The sequence below is a fragment of the Pelodiscus sinensis genome, chromosome 18 (genome assembly GCF_049634645.1).
Source record: "Pelodiscus sinensis isolate JC-2024 chromosome 18, ASM4963464v1, whole genome shotgun sequence".
NCBI classification, from domain to species: Eukaryota; Metazoa; Chordata; order Testudines; family Trionychidae; genus Pelodiscus; species Pelodiscus sinensis.
The window spans coordinates 34,087,779-34,109,488 of NC_134728.1; the positions used below are offsets into that span (position 1 = coordinate 34,087,779).

Below are 21,710 nucleotides of genomic sequence, written 5' to 3' on the forward strand. Positions count from 1 at the left end.
CTGCTCTCATGTCCCCCCTCAGTCTTCTCTTTTCTAAACTAAACAAACCCAATTCCTTCAGTCTTCCCTCATAGGTCATGTTCTCTAGAACTTTAATCATTCTCGTTGCTCTTCTCTGGACCCTCTCCAATTTCTCCACATCTTTCTTGAAATGCGGTACCCGGAACTGGACACAATACTCCAATTGAGGCCTAACCAGCGCAGAGTAGAGTGGAAGAATGACTTCTTGTGTCTTGCTCACAACATACCTGTTAATGCAGCCCAGAATCATGTTTGCTTTCTTTGCAACAGCATCACACTGCTGACTCATATTTAACTTGTGGTCCACTATAACTCCTAGATCCCTTTCTGCTGTACTCCTTCCCAGACCATCGCTTCCCATTTTTTGTGTGTGAAACTGATTGTTCCTTCTTAAGTGGCACACTTTGCATTTGTCTTTATTAAACTTCATCCTATTTACCTCAGACCATTTCTCCAATTTGTCCAGGTCATTTTGAATTGACCCCATTCTCCAGATTAGTCTCAACCCCTCCCAGCTTGGTATCATCTGCAAACTTAATAAGCGGACTTTCTATACCAATATCTAAATCGTTGATGAAGATATTGAACAGAGCCGGTCCCAAAACAGACCCCTGCAGAACCCCACTTGTTATGCCTTTCCATCAGGATTGTAAACCATTAATAACTACTTTCTGAGTACGGTTTTCCAGCCAGTTATGCACCCACCTTATAGTAGCCCCATCTAAGTTGTATTTACCTAGTTTATTGATAAGAATATCATGTGAGACTGTATCAGACGCCTTACTAAAGTCTAGGTATACCACATCCACCGCTTCTCCCTTATCCACAAGACTCGTTATCCTATTAAAGAAAGCTATCAGATTGGTTTGACATGATTTGTTCTTTACAAATCCATGCTGGCTGTTCCCTATCACCTTGCCACTTTCCAAGTGTTTACAGATTTACAAGTCCTTAATTACTTGCTCCATTATCTTCCCTGGCACAGAAGTTAAACTAACTGGTCTGTAGTTTCCTGGGTTGTTCTTATTTCCCTTTTTATAGATGGGCACTAGATTTGCCCTTTTCCAGTCCTTTGGAATCTCTCCTGTCTCCCATGATTTTTCAAAGATGATAGCTAGAGGCTCAGATACCTCCTCTATCAGCTCCTTGAGTATTCTAGGATGCATTTCATCAGGCCGTGGTGACTTGCAGGCATCTAACTTTTTTAGGTGATTTTTAACTTGTTCGTTTTTTTATTTTACCTTCTAAACTTATAAATTTTACAGTGCTGTGACTTGCTGCACTTGGGGGGGGGGGTGTTTTTTCACACCCTGATCCAGAAAGCTGCAGCACAGTGAAGTGGCAGAGTAGACATGGCCTAAGTCTGCTGGCCCCTCCTGCGGCTAGTGACTTTTATGTAAGGAATAAACAAGGCAACCTGATGTTTGACTTTCCTGCCCAGCTTGGAGACTAGAGGAAAAGGATTCCAACTGGTTTCCATTGGATTCTATTTAGCATGAATTTACAGTTTCCATTTACTCTGTTAAATGACTTTGGCTGCCCTGGTATTTGGGTTTATTTTCTGGGCAGTGGAAAGTGAGGAGCGTAAGATGGCAAACATGGTTGCCATGAATAAATGCAAGGCGACTTTCCAAGATAAGAGCACAGAAAGCAAAAATAATGCCTCAGTCCGTCACGAAATATGTGAGGAATCTAATAGAAGTCAAAGCGAGTTCAGATTTTCTTTGCTTGCTGGGGAAATAGGCTGTGATAGGCATAAAAATTCCACTGGAAACAAAAATTTCCAGATTTCTCTGCTTTCCCAGAAACCACAGCTAGCAGCAGGTATCAATAGCCTGCAGTGTTCAAGCTTTGTTTTCATAGTTCTTTCCATGGAACATTCCCATGTGAAGAAAGTAGAACCAGATTAGTGCACAGAGACAGAGAAGCAATTTTCCTAGCTGCTGCAAGTGTAGTCGTTCTTTCCATTGTGGTGTTCATGCACAATATCAACATCTGGGTAGCAGAATCCTTAGGGATGGCTGCTGTCAGAGCAAGCTAGTTTGTTGCCTGTTTTAATGAGGGATCCTGCTTGATGACTGGCAAGTTATATGGTTTATTTTTTCTTGCTGGTGGATCTCACCTTTGTTTTCCCTTCTGTTGGCAAAGGAGCAATTAGTGGAAGCCAAAACTTTCTAGGGAAATCCCATCACAGTAGAAGGAGTTGTGCTTTTTCTCAACTGCTGAGCTTTTGTTGTGAGGAGTCATCAATAACGTGTTTTTGAATGCGTTCCTCTCTGAAGAAAGAGTAAAGGATACAAAAGCCATTCCCTTTTGGTCTAGTCATGAATGGATACTGAGCAGGAGGTTTGGAGACGTTTTTTCAGCAGTTGCATTGGTGGGCTATGGAACCATGGGGAAGGTCACTCTAGGCTTGAGCCAAAGCCCATGGGAGTCAGTGGAAAGACAGCTCTTGGCTTCTGTGGGCTTTGAATGAGGCCCCTAGGCAAAGTGACTCAGTTTCTCCATTTGCAAAATGGGGGTAATGGCACTCGCTGTTGTGAAATGATTGATAGCTGGAGATTAAAGGAACCAAATGAGTGCTGCTTTTATTATGGTGATGCCCCTGTTTGACCAGATCCATCTGTGCAACGTGTCCTCTTTGTATGGCACTGTGTAGAGAGTCTGACTGTTGAGCTGGTGTATTTGGCCCTGGGAGGATCGTCCCAACACCTGAGGGATTTCTTCTGGCATAGAGCAGTCTCTGCCCCCCTCACCCAACTGCCAGCATATGCGGTTGACTAGAGGAAAGAGGGTATGTTTGTGACCAGTGTTTCCCCTAACTTTTGTCCACCCATGTGCAGAATAAATTTAGTTATGTGCACTAAGGCATTTGCAGATGCATCTCACCACTAGAAACCTATATTGCCGGCGGCTGTGAGGGCTCTGCTAGTCATCTGGGTGGCACCTGAATCTCTCTCCTGAGTAGCTGCCCAAGCTGCCCAGCTATTTATCAGGATTCAAAAAACCTAGATAGATTCATAGAGGTTAGGTCCATCAGTGACTGTTAGCCAGGCAGGGCAGGGATGGTGTCCCTAGCGTCTGTTTGTTTGGGGCTGGGAATGGGCAACAAGGGAGGGATCACTGGATGGTTCCCTGTTCTGTTCACTCCCTCTGGGGCACCTGGCATTGGCCTCTGTCGGCCGACAGGACACTGGGCTAGATGGGCCTTTGGTCTGACCCAGTCTGGCACTCCTATGTTCTCTCATCTTACAGGGAACACTGGTTGGGACTCCCTTGTGCTGTCTGTTCCTGACTGTAGCTTTGGCCCCTGGGGGTTGGTTGTAGCTAGAGTTTAAGCAGTCTTCGCCTATTCTATTATATGCTGGAAAACCAGCCGTATGTACAGCTGCATTGGTGGAAAGCAAGAGCAACCTTTATACCTCTTCTCCCCCCCCCCCATGTCCCCTTCCCCTTGCTTCAGCTGTTCCCCCTAACAGTCTGGCTGGTTTCTTTTAATGACATGCCCTGCAAACTCACTTTGAGTTCTGGAAACCAAGGTGGGTTCTTTGGCTTATGTTCCATAACCAATTAAGGGTTGCTGCAGATGGAATCTAGTTGACAAAGGGAAAAATTAGTTTAACTCCTCTTGGCTAGTTGAGTTCTGGATGAAAAGGGAAAAACTTTTGTCACAAAAGAAAGATGAATCTGCACCACACAGCTGGTCTGAGTAAGGTGCCATCTGGATAAGAGGATGGAGAGAGATTTCCAGAGGCTCTGAATTTGGAGAAATACCTTTACGCAGCAACAGTATTAAAACAATACTTAACAGTACTGAACAATCTTTTGTGAAACTGCAGCATTAATATTTGACTAGTTTATCTAATTATGTTGTTTAGTATCTGGACTTAACCAGCTGTCTGCAGCTGCTGCAAATTGGCTTTTCCCTGTTGGTGTTTGGGACTGCAGGCCAATACATAAGGAAAATAATTGTTAAGTTTTGAATAAAGGTCCATTTTTAAACTTTTTAGTCTCTGCATAACTAAGATGCACATTTTATCTTGTTTTGTGAAATATTGAGCCTCAGTATTTTGCACAGGTTTTGGGTGTGTTTACCACTTTTACAAAGCACAACTATTTACAGAACAGATGCATATCTGGATGAGGCTGTTTGCAAATGTACATTCTGGTTCAACTTCTTTGTGGACAGGAAGGCTAAATGTGTCAGCTCTCCAAGTGATGCCCTCCCCAAGCTAGATGAAAGTGTGCACAAGGACAAAGGGAAGCAATTGTAACGGGACCGTTATGTTGAAATTTCAGCTTCCTTGAGGAGATGGGTTCAAATGAAAACGAATAAACCTAAGTTTGTTGTGGCCACCTTTTGTATTGGTGTACCGGACATGGTGGCTGTCATTTCTTGGGACATAGCTATCTGAGAACAGGCTTAATCTAGTGCCCCCTCTGCTGGCTGGTTGGCTGACTGTAAAGCACACAGAAGTGGCTTTTAGGGTGTTTGAATATGTTTTAGTTAGAGCTAGAAAACCAATCCCAAGCAGTTGGAGGTGTGAAACCTTGTGATTGGATGACTTCATAGGCTAGTTAGGAGGAATTCTCCTTTGTGAGCAGACCCCTCGTTGGCATGCTGTGATAGAGGCTGCCTGAAAGGCACCACCTATTGGGATACCTCTGGAGCATTTTCTGGGTCCTTAAATCCTGACTGAGGCTCTGTGGGCTGGAACTCCAAAGCTGAAGACAGAAGATTGTTAGCCCAGGGTGCTGTTGTTATCAGCGATGTTAAGAAGTGGTTAATTAGGTAATGGTGTAATTGCTGAGAAATCTCAGCAGTTACATGCTCCGGACTCTGCAGTATAAAGTTTGTACTGCAGAGCCTGCTGTGTAGCTGGCTCCCTGGGAGCAGAGCCGGCAGGTCCCACTCCCGGGGAGTTGGCTGCACTGCCGGGCTCTGCAGTATAAGCTCTGTACCACAGAGCTTGCAGCGCGAGGCAGCAGCTGACTCCCCAGGAGTGGGTGCACTCCAGAAGCCACCTTTTAAGCCAGCTCCTGGCAAGTACCTGCTCCCTCTGCCAACCCTGCTCCCATGGAGCTGGCTGCCACCCTGCAAAGGAAAGCTATAGTGAAGTGACAGGTTTATTCATTTTCATTTGAACCCTGCCTCCCGCTTGTATTAGAGGCAGCAGCCGGCTCCATGGGAGCCTGCGTGTAGCCATTAACGGTAACCAGTAGGCCCAAGTTTATGGGCTAACCATATAAATGGTTATGCTATTACATCCCTAGTTACTACTGAGTTGGTAGGGGCCTGGCATGCTTGAGCAGCTGGAGTTCTTTCCCTCAGGTGTGCCTTTTACTCCCCCCTTGCTGCTTAGGAAGGACTAGCTCCCTCTCCCACACCTTAATCAGCTCCTCCTCTGCCTAGCCCCCCTTCTGTTCCTCCCTTCCACGGGAAATGAGGGGACCTTAACCTCTCTCGGAATGATGAAAAGGGATGAAAAATGGGGGATGAAAAGGCAGGGGAGACATGGAAGTGACCAATCTGTTGGGAGCCTAGGACTGTGAGTTTCTGAGGACCAATAACCAAGCAAAGCCCTGGGAAGTTAATTGGGAGGCCCATTTCCAACCCCAAATGGGCATCTGCAGCCCTGGGTTCTGATTGGCTGAGGCCATTGAATTTCTGTATAACTTCCTGTTCCTGCAAGTATTTATTGCCATGCATAGTAGTACTCTGTTCAGAGCAGTCAGATTGTATGCTTAGCCCTTACTGTGCTAGAATCATGCTGTACAGTTCTCAGGGAAACTGAACGTGTCGCCCTCAATCTGCCACCTCTGTCCTACTCATGGCAAAGATTTTCAGAAACGCAGTATCTTAGTCGAGATTTCCATTGCTTTAAAGTCTGCAGTGGCAATGCTGAGATTTACATTCTCATTAGGTGCTGGGCATTGTTGAGCTGCCTAGCTTTCAGTGATGCCCACAGGGTTTTCCGAGGGCCAGGAAACATGACTGAGCCTGCACAGCTCAAGGAAGTCCCCAGGAGCAGTGTGATGGTGCTGTCACCTCTCTGCTCTTTCAAGGAGCCAAAGCAGCGCTGAGCTCAAGCAGGGGACCATGGTGTGCGCGGTGTCAGCTGTGAGTGTAAGCCATGCTGCCCTAGTTCCCAGCATCTGCAAAGCCCTGATGCACTGGAGTTGCTGCCAGGTGAGCTCTGTTGTCCAAGGTGTATGCTGTGAGTGGCTACAACCAAGGGGGAGTCCTGACAGAGGTGCTCTCATGTTGCAAAATGATCATGTGTAAGGCTGTGCTTGTTAACCATACAGTGGCCCAGCTGAAGCACTGCAGTGGAGCAGTGTAGACACCTATTACGGTTATGGGAGGGGTTCCCTGTCACTGTACTGACTCCACTCCCTGAGAGGCACTAGCTAGGTAAACAGAAGAAGTCTTCCTTTGAACAAGCGCTAGGTCAGCCTACGGTGTGGATTTTTCACACCCCTGAGCGATGTAGCTAGGTCGATGTAATTGTCTAGTGTGGACCAGCCCCAAATACTTTACAGATTCATGGGAAACACTTTCTTCTGTGAGCTTGCTCGGTGACTGCTAAAAGATTTATCCCACGAATCCTCTCCATGTAGTGTTAACCAACAAGACACGTTTTCCTTTAGCACTTCCCCTCCACTGTGATTCGGATGTTATGTATTTAATAACTCTTCCTCTGAGTTTTCCAGTCCTAATTTGATTTCCCTGCACCATGAGAATAGTATGTTCTTATTGCTTCGAATTGTTAACACATGCCAGTTCTGCAATTTACTTTAAAAAAGGCAGTTTACGTGAAAGATTTACATACACTAGGAAACCTTTGGAAAATTAATTTGTTTTCCAAACAGCATATCCAAATCCAGTTTTTAAAAGAGTTCTACAATTAAGGCTCTCTTCAGCACTACAGGCTGCCTGTGTGAGTGATTTACAACAGACGTTCTGTACAAACAAGAGCTGCACAAGTGTGAAGGCATAATAAAGGATTTTGGAATGGGCAGTCCAATTGAACATCCTTTGAAGCCCCTCTTCACTGGGACCTAGCATGGATCATTGTCCCACAGTGCATTATCAGTGTTCTTGTCAGCCACAAACAAAATATGTGTATTTAACAAGTTAATGTCAAAGTGGTTGCGAGTCACTGGTAGGTGTGTGCTTAGTGACATCAGCTGGCAAGGAGCCCTGGTAACAGAGCAAGCAGGGTGGGGGGGGAGAGAGAAAGAGACAGCGAGGAGGGAGGGAGGGAGGGAGGGAGGATGTGTGTATATCTGGGTATTCTGGCGCGGTAAAGAGCTGGTCTGTTTGGCTGGACCTTCCCATCTGGGTTCCATCTGTGTTTCCCTGGAATCGGACAGGCAGCTCTAGTCAGTGAGAAATCGCAGATGTGAGAGAGCTGACACATGTCCAGCTAATGAAAGGAGGAAGGCTGGTCTGAGGCTGTGCTCGAAGATTAAGAGCAGAAAAAGAAGAGCATTTTATTTATATGTCAAAGAAATTAGGAGTATTCTACAATAGCTGGATTGTTGTAGCCTCCTGGGTATTTTGGGTAAGCAAATTTTTAAATTCGGTTATTTAAAATGTTAATGAGGTTTATTTGGGTTTTTTGTTCAGCTGTTTTGCTGTTTGCTAATTTTTAAGAGTAGAAATGTTTTTCTGTTCTGTGGATCAGTTGAACCTTGAGCTAGATAGTGTGAGAAGGTGTATATCTGTGCGTGGGAACCCTCACATATGTAGTGCTTTGCAATATCGCCTTCCCCTCTCTAACCACCTCATTTTGACTGCAGTGGGTCTGCTGGTAAAAACTTCAATAGATGAGCTGACTTGGTGTGCGGATTATGCAGCTGAAAAAATAGTAAACTGTTTCTCTGAGGAAAGCTGTGATGGAGCTTGCTGTCCTTTCTGTCGCTGTGGAAGGGTTTGGCTTTCCTGAGTAGAAGGCTAGTATTCAGCATTTCCTAGGCAAATGGAAAAGTGGGAGGATATTTGTTTGAATGCAATGTGTTTTTCATTGTGGGAAGCCTTGTTCTCAGTTTTGCAAAATATTTTATTCGGAGTAAATATATAGGGCTAAGTGACCTCCATCACCTCCTAAATGTTCTCAATGTGCTTCATATTTTTTCTGCATTGTGCATGAGTGTTACCTTTTTTTCTTTATACTCAAAAGCAGCTATTGATGCTACCAACATTTAAATCTCTTCCTTCAGTGTTGTGATGCAGTAACCTCTCTCTTTGCTGCTACAATGTTCATTGTAACGCTACTGTACATTGGATTCCATTTTATTGGACTGGAATGTGCAGTCTTTCAGATGTATCTTAAACCTGCTTTGTGTTCCTTTTTTTTTTTTTTTGCAAAGGTTCAGCAGTTTTAAAATGTTCCTGTGATCCCTCGGGGCATGCTACTGTAAAAATTATACCATTATACCTGGTGACCTATTGGCTCCCTTTTTTTGCAGCATTAAACTCCAGAGCTACTGCATTTATAATCCATTGTGTTCCCCTTATGCTGCTCAGTTGCACCAAATATGCCAGAATCCACACTAAAGTTCGGAAGGCTAAGAGCGGGTGGGAAATTTTGCTTCACAATCATAGATGGAAAATGTGTTGGGTTATCTACTCTAGCTCCCTGCCAATGCAGGATTATTCCCTATTGTACGCTTACTAGTGCTTTGTCCAGGCTAGTTTTAAACCTGCCAAGTGACAGGGCTTCCCCTGAGACACTGTTCCACAGCCTGATAGCTCTCACTGGCAGCAAGTTTATCCTGCTGTTCAAGCTAAATGTCCCTGTCTTAGCCTCATTCCATTCTTCCTCCTTATGCACTCTGACCATCCAAATCCCCCTTTTCTCATAGTTTGCAAACTCTCTCTGCGTGCAGACCGTTTCCATGTGCTTTGTAAGCCAGCATCCTGACTGAGGAAAGGGACTTTACACTTGCTCTTTGTTTCTTGATTTCCAACACCTCTGAGGTAGCTGTGAGAGCGTACTGGGCAGCGTGTGCACGTTAGCATCCCCAAACACGCCAGAATGAGGAAAGAAAGTCACAAACCATACAGACGTGCGGTTTCCTAACAGTGAAGTTTTGTCATGTTTTATTTGCATCAGGATGTGCACTATTTCTGGTGCAGTTGAGTAGCTTCAGCTAGGATGGTACTGAAGAACTGCCGAATTTGGCAGCATTAATGCTATTACTTGTTGATGTTACTGTAATAGGGATGTAATAGTGTCGTCAATTAACTGATCAGCAAAAGCATATCGGTTAATGATAGACTATCTGCATTTCCCTCCCACCCCCTTGTCAGTAAATTTTTTTTTTTAGCAGGCTGGCCTGCAGTCCAGCTCAGTCCCAGCTTGCACTGGGTCCGGGACCTACCACTGCTGCAGCTCAGCATTTAAAGCGTATTGGCAGGCAGGCAGCCTGTCTTGTGCTGGGTCCGGGAGCTCAGACTTCCCTCTCCCCGCAGATGGGCTGCTGCCTCTGTATCAGAGGCTGCAGCACAGGGCAACAGGCAGCCAGTCCATGATGGGAGCCAGTTTTTAAACTGGCTCCCCTTGCAGACCAGCTCTCACCTGGCAGGGGGCTTCCCGGGAGTGGGGCAGGAGTGCACTGGTTTCTGGACCCGCCCCCAGGGTCTATAGAATAGTCGACTAACTGATAAGAATTCATGAGGTTAATCAACTATTAAATTAACTGATATTTAACATCCCTATCCTGTAATCCATTTAAGACTTGATCCTGCAGTCACTATGCAAGCAAACCCCTAGTTAAGTAATCAGGAGTTTTGCCCATATTAGGTGTTCAAAATTGGGCTCTTGGTCTTTATTTTAAATAACTAGCCTGCCAAATTCACATTCAAGTTCTGCAGAAGACTGAGTCCCGAGAAGAGGCGATTAGAAGAATACTGCAGGATGTTCAGGGAACATTTGGGGGAAAAGTGCTTAGAACAGAGAGGGAACATCTAGCTATATTTTTTGTTTAACGTTGTTAAGAGTAGGGATGTTAAGGACTAGTCAACTTGTTGACTATCCGATAAGCAATCAACTAGTCGATTTCCCTCCTCCCCCGGCTTCCTCTATCAGATAGAGGCGGGAAAGGGGGTGCTTCAGAGTGGCAGTACCGCACAGCTGAGCTGGGGATTAACTTTGCGGCTGCCCCCTTGAAATCCTGAGGTGGTATTTCCATGGAACTCAGGATCAGCTGGGGAGTCCCCAGCTGCATGTGGCATTTCAAATTGGCAGCGCAGCATGGAGCCCGGGGTCAGCGGGGGACTCTTGTACATTTCAAAGCTAGCACGCCGCGTGTAGCCCGGAGTCAGCAGGACATTCCGCTGGCCCCGGACTGCATGCGTAGTTCCACATTCCTCCATTGAAATGTACAAGTGCCTATCAACTAGTTGAGTACTGTAGTCGATGGAAATTCCATCAACTACTTGACTAGTAAATTAACCGTTACTTAACATCCTTAATTCAGAGTTACATGGGTAATCATTACAGATAGATACATAGGAATGGGAGAATTGTGGATAAACAAGGATCTGGTGGTTCAGCAATTCAAAAGAAGTGGAAGCTTATGACTTTCTAGTAGTCTATTTCGGACCTTATCCTGCCACCCTCAAGAAGAAGCATCACCTCACTATTTCACAATGCAAAGGGTGCATTCTGCTACACTAACACACAGTTAAGTTTGGAAGCAGTGCTGATGTAGCTGTGTTGCTCCCAGGACATTAGAGAGAGAAGGTGGGGGAGGTAGGTGCGTGAGCTGTTTTTGAGCTCCCTGTTGGAGTCCGTGGGAGTAGGTTTGTGTTTTTCTGAGCATCTCTATAATGAAAGACACAAGCAATTGGCAGCGGAAGGAGGTGGGGATTGGAAAAAGATGTGAAATACAGGGGCTTGAAGGGCTGATTTGTGGCTGAGGGTGAAAAGAACAATGCAGGATGTGTAGCAGGATTTATTACTGAGGAAATACAATAACCAACACTGAACCTATGTATGCATTACCGCAGAACGTTGACCTAAGGTACACAACTCCAGCTAAGTGAATAAAGTAACTGGAGTTGACAAACCTGACGTTGATTTATTGTGGGGTGTATACTGCACTGGGTAGGTGGCGGGGGGGAAGGAACTCTCCAGTTGACTTACCCTTCACATTGTAGGGCATGGTAAGGTGAGTACAGGGGGTCGATCGCACAGTGATCTGCCGTTGATTTGGCGGGTCTTCACTACACCCACTAAATTGACTGCTGGTGGTTCAATCTCAGAGCTTTGATCCCCACTGTAGTGTAGATGTAGCCTGAGCATTAGAAGGCTTTAGCCACACAAAGGGAGAAGGAATTGCTCAGAGTAGGCCAGTGAGGCATTGCTAAAAGTAAGACATTTCTCAGAGCACAGAGAAGCTTAAATTGGGATAAATTCCTACTCGAATAATCTTCCTAGGGCAGTGGTCCCCAATCTTTTGAGGTTGTCAGGCGCCAGGGGGCGTGGCCGTTTGCCCGCCAGGGGGCAGGGACACTTGCGCGCCCTGGGGCGGGGCCCCCCCGCCGAGGGCCGCGCGCCCGGGGGCGGGGCCCCCCCCCCGCCGAGGGCCGCGCGCCCGGGGGCGGGGCCCCCCCCGCCGAGGGCCGCGCGCCCGGGGGCGGGGCCCCCCCCCGCCGAGGGCCGCGCGCCTGGGGGCGGCGCGCGCTCCTCCCGCCGAGGGCCGCGCGCCCGGGGGCGGCGCGCTCCCCCCCCTCCCGCCGAGGGCCGCGCGCCCGGCGCTCTCCTCCCGCCGAGTGCCGCGTGCCCGGGGCCGGCGCTCCCCCCCGCCGCATGCCCGGCGCTCCTCCCGCCAAGCGCCCGTGCGCCATGTGCCCAGGGCCAGGCCAGCCCCGAGCACCTGGTGGGCGCATTGAAATGCCCCCGCGGGCGCCATGGCGCCCGCGGGCACCGTGTTGGGGACCACGGTCCTAGGGGAATGATGGACGCACCATCATGTGATTCATTGAAAATTGGAAAAGATCATCACAGTGCAGTTTTACTATGAGTAGTGACTATGGGAAAGTGTTATCTAGTTACTTCGAATACCTGCTTGGTATTTGAATTGTATCCGCGAGTAGCACGTCATCCAGTACCCACAGAAGTCCGGGAAAAAATCCCGTCTATTTCAGCAGGTTTGGGATTGGATTCTAATGTTACAGTTTCACTTCTTGTGTCTCCAGAGCCAGTCGTCAGGGGATGTCTACAGTGAAACTGAAAACCTGCGGCTGGCCTGTGCCTGCTGACTCAGGCTTGCGGGACTGGGGCTGAGGGGCTGTTTAATTGTGGTGTAGATGCTCGGGCTGCAGCCCAAGGCTCTAAGACCCTGCAAGGTGGGAGTGTCCCAGAACTCGGGCTGCAACTTGAACTTAAATGTCTGTACTGCAATTAAACAGCTCCTAGCTCAAGCCCCGGTCATCTGGCATGGGGCAACTGTGGGTGTCTAATTGCAGCATAAGACATACCTAAAGAGACATCTGGGTTCAATTTCTTCCAGTGCTTTGTCAACAATTGTTTATCAAGTATCAGTTGGTTGCACTTTTGCAAATCCACTTGTAGGCAAGGGGTTGCTCACATGTCCTTGAAGGCATCATTTGGCTTGCAGAAATTTTTAGTCCTGATGCTAATGCACAAGGAAGAAAAAAAACTGTCTGGATTCCAGGTTGAGTTTGCAAGACTGGCAGTTCCAGATGCAACATTTGGTAAACATGGAAACTCCCAATGCCATGTTGAGTTACTCTTAGTAGAAAATGCCATGGTTTATAGCCCTGATTTGATATGGGAGGACTAAGGGGCTTGTTGGCTTCTCCATTTCTAGTTTTTGTGATTTGGAGAATCCCTAATTTAATCGTTAATGAGACTCAGGCCCCATTATATTACCAGACATACTCTAGTGCCACAGAATATGAAGAGACTGCAGTAAAATATGTGGAAGCAGATATTTGTTAAAAAACCTCTGGGCAGCAGAGATAATGTGTTTTTAAATATGAACTGGAGAGAGAATCACTTAGTGACACCGACTTTTTTAATACATGCTAGAAGAGATGACTTTTCTGTACCCTTTGGGTTAGCTGGCAAACCTCCTTTTAAACAAACCTAACGGCTGGCTAGTATTTACATACAGTATTGTTTTTCAGAGGTTAGGTATAAAATTATGTTCTAATAAAAACTTGAACAATGGTTATTGGGAAAGCCACCTTGTACCCTTCATAAAGGCTAATTAAACTTTACTTCTGAGATGTGCTTTGATTTACTTCGTTTTTACAAAGTATTGGATACCCCTTCTGAGTGAATCAGAAAATACCTGTATTTCTGCTTACATGTGGTATCTGTGACCTTAAAGTACAGGGTTATGAAGGTTTTTGTAGTTAAAGTACGAAACTAGGAATCAGACTCGGGTTCCATTCCTGGATCTGCTAGAGACTGTGTGTGTCCAGGACGTGTAATTTCTTTGTGCCTCAATTGCATAGACTCTGAGGCTAGACGGAAGTACTATGAAATTCTAGCCTGACCAATATCCATGGGCAATAGACTTTCCCCATAAACTGGATTTCCACCATGTGTAAAACTGGTATCATCCGCACAGTATGAAGAGGCTTAACCCCTTACATTTTTATAGCACTTTACAAAACAAGTAATTAACATTAACAGCTTTGGGCAGTGGCACTTCAAACCTACCCTGAGTTCTTAAAACAATGTTTTATGAGTTTCATTGTCTCAGTTCCCTGCTCAGATGCACCATTTCCTCCTTTCCTGTTCGTGGCAGTGTCCCCGTTGAAGTTCATGATCAGGTTGGTGGGGACAACTTTTGAGCAGAAGAACATTATTAGTGGCTCGAACTCTTAAGTGTCTGCTGATAGTCTTCAGCGCCACACGCGCTCCATGACCAGAAGCCACAAATCTACCAGTTGGCCCACAAATGGGATGATTTTCTTCCAGTCTGACTATGGAACTTAAATAGTCATCTGTGTATTGACAGCTGCCTGTTATTTAACTCAATCTAAATGGGGAGCGAAGGGGAGTGTGCAGAGGGAGAATGCTGCTGCTTTGAAAGAACTCAAACCTGTTGCTGTGCTGCAAGCTGTGAATGTTTAAAGCCCTCGTATTACTTACCATGCTGGAGGAGCAGGGAGGGAGGGTGGGTTATTGTGAGGGTAACAGATGTGCCCTATGCTGTTGACGCGTGCCGGCTCTGTTCCTCTGCTCTTAACACCAGGTGCAGTTATTGTTCTGGCTGGTCTCTATTCATCCAGCCTCGTCTGTTACTCTGCTCTTTCTAGCTCATTGTTTCTGAAGAAAATTAGCATTAAAAACCCATCCGAAACCCCCATGTCCCTCAACTGCAGGTGACTGTTATTGGCCCCAGCTGCCACCCTTGCGCTTGATTACTTCCATATGGGGTTGTGGTAAGAAGTAATATCCACTTACTCATTTCCCTCCCCCCACATGCACTTTATTACTCACAAAGAACAATATACTGAAATCTACTAGACCCCCACCCCATTCCCATAGGCTCCACATCCTATTCAGTGTTAGGAGGGTGATGAACATTTTACAAGCAAAGCTAATTACACACACACACACACACTCTCTCTCTCTCTCTCTCTCATACTTCCTTCCCCTGTAAAAGTGAAATAATCAAGGGCCAATGGGCAGTCAGCTAAATCTTTGAAATATCCAGAGATGAGGCGTCTTGCTAACAGGAAAATTCTGCTAGTCTTTGGATGATATGTAATGGAAACTATTTAGCCATCATTTATATCCTGTGGTGCCACACCTTATAAACTTGGTGAGCAAATTGTAATTCAGGGAGAAGCCATGAGAAAATAGATGCAACTATTTTTACCAGTTGATTAATTACATAAGTTTAGACAGACAAAGGGTGGGGAAGCAGAGACACTTTTTAAAAAACATGGATCGTATAATTCTTCGGAACAGAGCATTCTTTGTTTTTTAATAGAACACCTCTCCAGAATGGCGTGTTTTGAGTTTGTTTTAAATCTAAACCATTTCATGTGTGTGTTTACTATACAAATAGCACATTGGAGCTCCCTGTTTCTCCTTGTGACTGCAGGTTGACACTGCTTAGATGAGGATGGAAGGGGGGGAATGTCAGCTCTGTATCTCAGCTTAGGATCTGAAATTAAGCTGCCTTCTTTCTGGCTTGTGCATCATCAATACCAGCAAAAAATGTTGCTCTATTCCACCCGGAGAGCCCATTTATTATGCTGCTTGACCCAGACAGGAATCAAACTCTCACTTCTCTTATAGCTGTGTGGACCTTGCAGAATTAATATGAATCAAACTAAAAACTTTTGTCACCTAAGTCACCCAGTAGAAGTTTAAGGGAGCGGATGTGTGGAGTAAAAGGCCACTTTTTGGTTTACGTGGTCACTTTTTAGAGTAGAACTGAACCTTGAAAGGCATTAAGGAAACTAGAGCAGCCTCAGTACAGGTAACCAAGGCTGGTGTATAGTTCCATGTGGAACAAAACAACGTTTACATTATGAACAAGGATTCAGAAACTTTCATGGGAAACTGGAGGAAAGGCTAATGCAAGACTTCCAATATACTTGTTGTAGCTTTCCAGGTGGAAATAAATCCACTTGAACTGTGGCATTGTAATGCACTGGGTTCTGAAGAGGTTACTTCTGGGTGACCAGCTAATTTCAGTTGCTGTGTTCTTCAGAGCACTTAGTGGTAGAGTTGTCACACACATGCCCCTGCGCCCTGGGTGGCAAGCTGCTGTTGGGAAGATTGACAACAGTCACTGAATGGCTCCGACACAGATGCACTTCCCATGTGATGCTGACTGAAGGAGGAAGCCTATTAGGCTCATGTAAACCCCAGCAATTATACATTGAGCCCTGTTTTCAGAAGAGCTTGTCTCAATCACACGTAGAAATCCTGCATTTTAGGTGGCCACTTATGAAAACTGGACAATGTATGCGGAGAGCAGACATTCTGCCTCACTCTTAAGGTTCCAGAGTGAGCTAGTGGGTAATAGCTGACTGGGAACTGGGGCTCCTGCCTTCTCTTCCTGGCTCTGCCACTGACTTGCTATGACCTTGGGAAAGCTAACCCGTCCAGTGCTGGCTTTACCTCACTAGAGTGTTGGGATTCCTGGTTGTATTCCCACCGGTGACCAGCTGCATAAACAGCTGGCTAGCCTTCTCCGGAGAACTTGGACGGAGGGAAGACCTTTGAGGTGCAGGGGCTAGAGTGTGCCCCTTCTGGGGAATTACCCAGCATTCTCTGCTTCCAAAGAAGCCCGAGCAGTAGATTCTTTCTTTTTTAACCAGTTTTCCTCTTTTTTTAAAGATAAATTACATTTTTATCCCCAGCTGTGCTCCCTACCAAATTCTGACATCGGAACCAAATTCAGTGGGAACTGAGCTTTCTGGGGCACTGTGGCTATTTTTTCCCTACTCTGCCTTCCAGTCTGAGTGGGCAAAATGGTGAAGCAAGGGAAGAGGGATGGGATTGAGAAACAGCTCTGGTATGCAGGGGCTGGAGCAAGTAGATCTCGATGGTGTTTTCAGAATAACAGGTCCCCCCACAGTTGGTGTTCAGGCCAGACAAAGTTCTAGCTGTAGGAGTAGCCATCCCGTTCAGAGACTTTTCTGTTCCCCGGCTGTTCTCAAGAGACTTAATAGTAACTGCAGGCTGCAGAGATGCTGCTAGTTCAGGAACCTATCCAGCCTACACCTTCTTTCCCAGCAGCAGCTCCCATGGGGGAGGGTTCACTGCCGCGGTCCCTGCTCTCTAGTGGGCTCTGCAGAGGGGCAGCCTTGTGAAATCCACTGTTCTTTTTGAGTTTCAAGTCAGCCAGGGGTAACTGGGCTGCTTCCACCCTTCTACCTTCCTTTACATTCTCTCGCTGTTACAGTCTGCTACACATTCCCCAAGTAATGAAGAAGCTCCTTCTTTCTCTTGGCTGCAGTGTGTGTATCGCTAGCACTCTTCTGCCTTCCCCTGCAGCAGATACTTGTGGATCTCTGTCATACTGCTTACATAGTCACATGTGGGAGGGAACCAGACTGTGCCTACTGGAAACCAGAGAAGGCTAACAGCCTCCAAAGATTGACCTGATTGCCTTCCAGCTCCTAAAATGCTTCTCTCAAGTGAAAGGCCTCTGTTGGAATCAGTGAAGCACCGGTAAAGAGAAACAGGAAGTCAGGCAGGGCTCCCATGAACACAAGTTGAAAAATCCAAATGCTGTTCTAAGGAAGGTCCCGGGGCTTCATACTCCTCCATCTTCTCTCCGCAAGAGTTAGGAAAGCTGTCCAGATCTCATCAGGAGGAGGGAGATCTGAAGAGACTATTCTCCTCACCCCATGTTGTTTGAGGTGAGGCTCAGCAAGTTCCTGCCTGTGCATGGGAAGCAGCCTCCATTGGCACAGGATCCAGAATAGGACAGTCGGGCTGGACAAGTCACCAGAGGTGCCCTTTTCCAAATCCAAGGAGATTTGCATTTGCCTCGGTCACTTGCTGGATGATCTTTCCAAAGCAGAAGGACAATATCCAGGTAAGGAAAAAGGGTTGGATAGAGTAAGGGTCAGTTTGATTAAAAATGAGAATTTGTTACTGCTACAGTATCTGCCCTTAGGATTAGATCTGATCAGCACCACGGTGACCCTGTGGAAGGGGTGCCCAAGGCATCAGCAGATAAGAGAATAGAATCATCTGATGAGATTGAGGCCCTACTCTGTGTCATTCCTTAGGGTACTTGTCTGGTTCTCCATGGCCATTCTAGCATCATCAGAATCGCAGGGAAGGGCAGTTCCCTAAAGGATAAGAAATGGACCTTGAGCCTCCAGAAGACATCGGACAGCTTTATTCATCACCGAGTCTTCCTTGCATTCATCTGAGATCACTCAAAAGGTGTGCAGTGCGGACGTCTCTGGCTCTGGAAGGTGGGGTTCAGGCCAAGCATTTCAGTGCTGTACATAATTGGTTTTGCACTTATGAAGGGGTCATTTCCTTGGAGTTGGAGTAATAGACGCTCTGCATGGGAGAACGGGATACGTGTAGATAAATTGGAGGTTAGAAAATGTGTATGTCACGTTTGAGGCTGGTAAAATGGCCTTTCAGAATAGCCCCAGGAACGTTCTTCAGATTTACAAAGTCACATCCCAAATTTAAGGTTTTTTTTCTTCCCCAATTAAGTGATTAGACCATATGGTGTTTACTGAAAAGTGCCTGTGATATGGAAGGCGCCTACCTACTGTATCCCTCTTTCAAAAGAAGCTGATTTACCTGATGTCTCTGTCCTGAAACCACAGGTTCTTTTCAGCAGCAGATGAGCTGGGGATTATTCCAGTGACCTTCTCTAGGTTGTTGGTTTAACCTTCTGATTCTGCTGCTGTGAGGCTGCTTAGTCTTACATGCGTTTAGCAATCTCCCCGGTCTTTCACCAATCTAACAAATGGGCCATTTTCTCAGCGGGACTCTGCCGAGGTCGTTGCCTTTCACTCCCCTATAAAAAAAAATACTGGTTTAAGGTCCTTGGGATGAGATGGTTGGAGCAGCATGTTTTCCAAAAATTACTAATTACTGTCATTAGTCAAATAGATTGCTGCTTCAGGGGCAAGTGTGTGGATCAGGATATACTAACACCCTGATTTTAAAAACATGAATTGTAAAAACCTGTTATCGAAGACTGCACATGGAAAGAATTCTCACATGACTTCTGAAGAGGGATTAATTAGTAACACGGGGAAGGAGGGAGGAAATCAGGCAGCTGTTCTGCTATTTGAACTTTGCATTTAAGGGAATGGAAAAGTGGCAAAGTAATCCCCAAATCAGCAGGGGGCACAAAGGATTGCGAGAGTCCATTGTCCTTGGCTAGTCCCATTAATGTAAGATTTGGGCTTGAATGTTACCTGATGTGAGTTCTCGCCTGTCTTGCGGGTAAATAAATTAACTAGCAGACTTACCTGGCATTTCCTATGTCCAGACGGGACCACGCAGGCTTCCAGTTGGCACAGCCCAGAGTCGGAGGAAAAGGGACAGTCCAGTGCTTGTTGGGATTGCCTGGAGGTTGGGATGGCAGGGGCAGAGAGGAAGGGGGGGGGAGGGAGGGCTGCACAGGCCTCCCCCGCCAGTGCTCCAAGGGCCTGGCCTGGGGGAGGAAAGGTGGGGGAAGGCTGCACAGCCTGGCCCCCATTGGTCATACTGGGTGGCTCAGCAGTGCAAGGGAGATGGGGGGCACGCCAATGGGTCCTGTGAGGGGTGGCTAGAACTGGTCTGGCTGGCCTTGGTGGTGTGGCAGTGGGGCCAGGAGTCGGGGTTTGAGGCAGGAAAGCTACATACTAGAAGCAGGTAAGATGGCAGAGCCCCATCCCCAACTGGCCACTAGTTAAAGGTATAGATGCCCCCAGTGGTGAGGATAGCTTTCCCCTGCGCTCACTGCCCCCAGTGGTGACTGAAGATTGCATCCCTCCTCTCACCCCTCCCTTTCCATGGCATGGAAAACAATCAAATTCCAGGCACAGCCTACTTTTCTGGCACAACCAAGCCTTTACCTTGCTCTGTTAGGGTAAGAGGAAGCTGCCTACCAAATTTGGTGGTCCTAGTTCTTCTGGTTTAGGAAGAGTTCTGAATAAACAGACTCACAGGCAGATGCACCAATCTCTAAAATATAGATTCTGTGACACCTTGCTGAAGTCTAATTCATTTCAAGTCACTGCATGTGGCCTACTTATGAGACATTACGCCAGCAGTCGGCAACCTTTTCAAACCAAAGAGCCAAACTCATCAAAATTCAGAACAAGTGGTCCACAAAGAGCTGTATCAGAATGCCCATTTGCATGACTGAAAATATACAACTTAATATTGCTGATAATTGGCATGATGATTAATAATAGCATAAAGGAAACATTGTACTCGCAGACTTTAGTAATGGGACTTCTGCTGCTGCATCTTTTTGCACATTTCTTTGAAGTTTACATCATAACTGGTCAAATACAGCTTCATCATGCATTCACGCTACATGAATAAGTATAGATGGCCCATTCATCTCGAGAGACGGTAGTAAGCAGCAGCAGTGACAGTCTGAGTTGTGCCTGGATCTGCAACTTCTTTCATGGCTTATGCATCCAATATTGGATTTGCACAGTCGATTACAATAGCTACATGCCAGTCTACTTCCATTTTCATGAGTCTGAGACTTTTTCCTTCTGAGACGGAGTTCTTTTGAATGACTTGCACAGGTCCTATTGAAAAATTACATGCCCTGTTGTAATAATTGTCGCCGAGTGTTGCGATCTGATGACGTAGATTCCCAAGAGCTTGGATTGACGTTAAATTTTTTCATAGTGTTTTTACAGATATCCTTGAATCTTAACTTTGGCCTTCCTCTTGCCCTTACTCCATTTGCTAGTTCACCAAAGAGGATTTCTTTGAGAAGGTGTTTATCACTCATTCTCCTCACATGGCCAAGCCACTGGAATCTTCTGTTAAGGATCGCTATGAGACTGGGTATGCCAGCTCTTGATAGAACATCTACATTTGAAACTTTGTCTTGCCACTTAATAGTCATGATTCTGTGAAGGCAGCAAAGGTGGAAACTGCTCAATTTTTTCTCTTGGCACGAGTAGGTAGTCCAGTTCTTAGATCCATAAAGCAAGACATGAATAAGTACACATTTTTTAAATTGTGATTTAATTTTTCATTTTAATTTAAAAAGTTGCATGCATTTTGGGAATGGCAAAAGAGCCATATTTGGTTCCATACTGAGCTGAATTTGGCTTGCAAGCCATAGGTTGCAGACTCCTGGATTACACTAATATAATTCTTTCTCCTCTGCTGCCCCCTTTTCCCACTCACACAGTTTGTTCTCCAGCATCAAAGCTCCTAGGTTCAAAATCCATGCTCAGGTTACCAAAAACTGCCATGTGCTTAATATTAGTGGTCAGGGTACTTGAAATATGGTTTTCTGAAGAGCATTGCTGAAAATAGCACCAGGAGGTGCTGTGCTATCTCAGTGGTTTTTAGATCAAGTGTTCTCATTTGTCACAATTTGCAAATGTAGTCTGGGTTTTGAGAGGTGAGCTGGATTATCTCCACTTCGCACACAATCGTCAGTCATGAAACTACTGCAGTCAGTGGTCTTCCAGTTTATACCCTGAGTAACGTTTGTGCAGTCTCTATCCCTTCAGTAAGATTGCGTGGTTGTAGCTCGTTGGACTATATTAAATAAATTTGCTGATGGACACAAGAAGAAACAGAATCGGTGGCTTTTTCAGAGTGAGCTGGGATGGACCTTTGGGTAAAAGGAGTAAAATCAAATGGTTAGAATCCATTCACGTTCGTTTTGAAAAGTAATGCCTTAAGGCTTAAGCCAATATCCAGTGTGTTGTGAGAGACTGATCTTGAAGGCCTTACATAGGTGGGTGGCTGTTATAGCAGAGCTGGGTCAAGTGAAGAAATGCCTGTTAGCAAGGTTTATAATTCTGTACACACGTCCACATGCAGCCCCCACTGAATATCCAGGGGATTCTCCATCTCTAGCCAAAGGGCCCTGCAGTGGCCACCTCAGCTGTCCTGTAGGCAGGTCCCAGAGGGTTACTGGGGGGCCTGGCGTAGGGCTGCAGCCGGGGCCCCCTTCACTCTGCGGCGGCAGCCTACTCTGTTCCATTGCACCGTTGTCGCTCAGCA

At 46.2% G+C, this 21,710-nt stretch overlaps 1 protein-coding gene across 5 annotated transcripts in view; it reads left to right on the forward strand.

The window, feature by feature from the left end:
- The window catches only part of CBFA2T2 (CBFA2/RUNX1 partner transcriptional co-repressor 2), a 100,443-nt gene that overhangs the window by 26,907 nt on the left and 51,826 nt on the right, over positions 1-21,710 (forward strand). The window contains exon 1 of one of the 5 annotated variants that reach the window (XM_006134185.4): positions 7,321-7,589. The exons of the other annotated variants lie outside the window; for them this stretch is intronic. The gene's annotated coding sequence lies outside the window, so the exon portion shown is untranslated. Of the gene's footprint in view, positions 1-7,320; positions 7,590-21,710 lie in introns of those variants that run through there. 5 annotated transcript variants of the gene reach the window in all.